Genomic DNA, 3440 nt, shown 5'->3' with positions numbered 1-3440 from the left:
AGCACAAGATGCCTCCAGTGCTCCTTTGCCCTCAGAGAGAAAGGTCCTCACAGCCCTCCCCTGCCCCACCATGGAGTCCCTCTCACGGCAGACAGCCCTCCACCAACTGCTCCAACGTGAGTCCTTCCCGCGGGGCCGCAGCTCCCCACAAACCACCCCAGCACAGGTCCGTCAGCGGGAACAGACACAGTGCTTTCAGCAGTCCCAAGGCTCAGGGCCTGCACTGACATCCTGCATCAAGGATGGGAGCAGCCTGCTGCATCCTCATCACTTAGGGAAAGGCAAAATCCCTGCAGTTTGGTGAGAAGACCCAGGAGAAATGAAGCAAAGGAGAGGCTGTGTGAATGCTTATGGGAGGACGGCTCTTAGACCAGCTGAGTTCAATTTCCCAGTCAGTCAGCTCATGGTCTGACCGGAGCATCTGCTCAAGAAGTGCCAACAGCTGAGCTGAAGGTCCAGCCAGAGTCAGTGGGGACCAAATAGCCTTCACCGTAGGAGAGATGCATTTAAAGTCTCCAGAGCTGGTTCCACCATCAGCTCAAGCAAGGGTGATGTGAACAAAAAGCCTTGCTCGATCACTCAGAGTGGGGGAGTCTCAAACATTTCCTGTAGGGAGGGGCTTAATCACACAAACCCTTGGAAAGCCAACAGAAAGGATGTAGAAATTTGAAATATGGTATTTGAAACCTCTTCTTCTGGGCTACAGTGGTCAGCTGCTGTCGGAGGGTCTTCTTTGGTTTTGTGGAGCTTAGGGGGGTCAGAGCAATAATTAACATTCACTGCACACAAATCTTTCAAGAAGATGGCAGTGGTTCCCTTGTTCCCACCACACTTCCCATCCCTGCATCTTCCCTCCATGGCTGTGCTGCACAAAGAACCTGTTCACTTGTTGTCCAGGGCAGGGACAACAATGCTCAGAGCAGCTGGCAGAGACAAAAGGTTCTAGAGTCCATGTCCCGGTGAACTGCCTGCCCCGGGTGGGACAGAGTGTTTCCCAGGAGATAATCAGCTGGGCTGGGATATTTCAGCCGCTGTCGGATCCCTGCTGTCAGCCACGCGCACCAGGCAGGTGGTCATTTGCAAACCCCATCTTTGGTGAGTGAGCTGGTCTGTGCATTGTCCCTGCCCAGCACTGGCACTGCCAACCCCATGTGTGGGTTCCTGCCATCCCTACTGAGGGCATTGCGGCTGGGTAAGTTCTGCTGACTGCAGAGACCACCCAGTGTTGCAGGAGCTGCGTGAGGACACTGACACGATCAATATGATCTAACAAATGAACCCTTATTTCTGTGTTTCCAGTGCAATTTATAACCCTCGACCACACCCAATAAATACTGATTTGCTTCATCGCAAATAACAGCCCATAGTCCAACCTGATTGGCTACATTGCGAGTCATGTTCAAGTCACGTTCACAGATGTTCACACCCATCTTCTTCAAGAAATTAAAACTGCGTCATTAATGGCGGCTGTCTCTTCTCCTGCACCTGTAAGATGTTCATGCCCCCTGCACCGGAAGTTGTTTATGCTTTCAGCAGTTCCGGTACATCCCAGCTCAGATTCTCTGGAAAGGCTGGATTGTTCACATGTCCCTTATTCAATAAATGTCCTCCCACACGGTGTGATGGAGACCAGGCTGTTGAGGGCTGCCGTTCTCCTCTGCCTGGTAGACACTCTCCATGCTTTTGCAATTGAAGAGAAAGGAGATGTGTTCAAGTGAATGGCTTCTCCTGCTTTCCTGATATTTGACAACACCACGTATTTGGCTGACATAACCTTTGAGCTTCCTTGCAATTGCAAGCCCAAAGAGGTCTCTTCTGTCATCTGGTACTTCCAGAAGAACACGGGCAGCCACAAAACCAGAGGCCTGACAGACTTTGCCAGCACCATGATCGTTGATTCGGGCTGTATCCACACAGGTAGCGACGTGCTGAAGCATTTCAGTATCCAGATGTTCAATCTCATCGTCTTCCATGCCCAGGTGACAGACTCAGGACACTACCTGTGTGGCACTAAGAAAGGGGACTTCTTTTATGGCTACAGCATAGACGTGCAGCCCACCAGACACATCACAATGGCTTTTGTGGACAGAGGCCAGCACGTCCAGGATGACTACACAGAGAAGCTCTTCAGCCTCTTCACCACCTTCTGGGACTGAACCAGATGTGACCGCTGTGGGGTGAAAGGCGAGCAGCGGCAGATCGGGCTCTGCTACATGCGGAGTGCCAGCCTGCACCCCCAGTACTGCACCACTGTGCCCAATGTCATGTCCTGCGGCTTGAAGGCTGTCCCCGCACGTTTCCAGTGCCTTGACCGCCTCTGGAGACCCGAGGTGGCCATCCAAAACTACCTGACCCCTTGCCTGAAGAAGGAGGTCCCCAAGAAAGGTGTGCAGGCCATCTCCAATGTCATTGCCAAGCTGGGCAAGAAGCCCTCGGTGCCCCGCATCCCCACATAGTTTCACAAGCAGCCCATTGGAAGTGGCCTGATCATCACGTGCCCTGGAGCCTGGCCTGAGCATGCCGTGGCCTGGGACAAGGACGCCATCCGGCTCTACCGCTCCCGCTACCTTGTCAGCATCAACAAGAGCATGCGGGTCTTCAACAACCACGGAAACCACCTGCACATCCAGCAGGTCCAGGACAGCAACTGAGGCACCTAGTTCTGCTGGTGGGAGGGAGAGATGGTGGCCAGCTTCCAGCTCAGTGTATTCCACCAGCAGCAGCGCCGGCAGTCACTCAACGATCCCAGGACAATCTACGCCGTCAAGGCCATCAGCATAAGCTATGTCCTCATCAGCGTCATCTTCATGTGCCACTGCTGCTGGCAGGCGTTCAGGTGCCCTTCCAGGACATAGCATCTCGTCCATGGCCCCAACAGGTCACTCTTACACATCAGACCATCCTCCCCTTAGAAATGTCTAATGTTCTGACCACTAGAAATCAAAGTGCTGCCAGCACCCACTCATCCTCCTGTTTGGGTCAAGAGCATGACAGTGAGGAACGATGTGGAAACCTTCCCGTGCTGCGGATTGGCACAGCTTAGCAGGGACAGACGGGGACTTCATACCACCGTGATTTGTTCCTGGCTCTGCTGCTGGCTTGCGGCGGGGTTTTAATCTCAATGTAGCCCTTTTCAAAAGAATACTTGGAGTTGTTGCAAGATCTTCTGGCCAAGCTCTACAGAGCTCTCGAAGCGCATCAGCGATTTATTAGAGCTGTTTTTCTAAGAGGCTGCTAAAAAGATCCACCAAACTATTTTAATCCGATTAATTCTTGCTTTTCTTACCTTTTTTTTTTACTTTTTTTCATTGCTGAGAACTTTAAGCACCATCATTTAAAAATGTTCAATGTTCCTTTGAGCTCCTTAAGCAACGGGCTGCTCCAGTGCAGTCGGAGTCACAGTCTGCTTTGGGCTCGGTCCCTACTCCTCCGGCCTGGGG

At 52.4% G+C, this 3440-nt stretch overlaps 1 pseudogene; it reads left to right on the top strand.

The window, feature by feature from the left end:
• Positions 1-1622: 1622 nt before the first annotated feature.
• LOC104345058 (Ig-like V-type domain-containing protein FAM187A) lies at positions 1623-2855 on the top strand (annotated as a pseudogene).
• Positions 2856-3440: the final 585 nt, after the last annotated feature.

This window comes from Leptosomus discolor, chromosome Z, assembly GCF_034619465.1.
Source record: "Leptosomus discolor isolate bLepDis1 chromosome Z, bLepDis1.hap2, whole genome shotgun sequence".
Classification (NCBI taxonomy): Eukaryota; Metazoa; Chordata; class Aves; order Leptosomiformes; family Leptosomidae; genus Leptosomus; species Leptosomus discolor.
The sequence above is the reverse complement of the archived record's forward strand: the minus strand, read 5'-3'. Positions and strand labels throughout refer to the sequence as shown.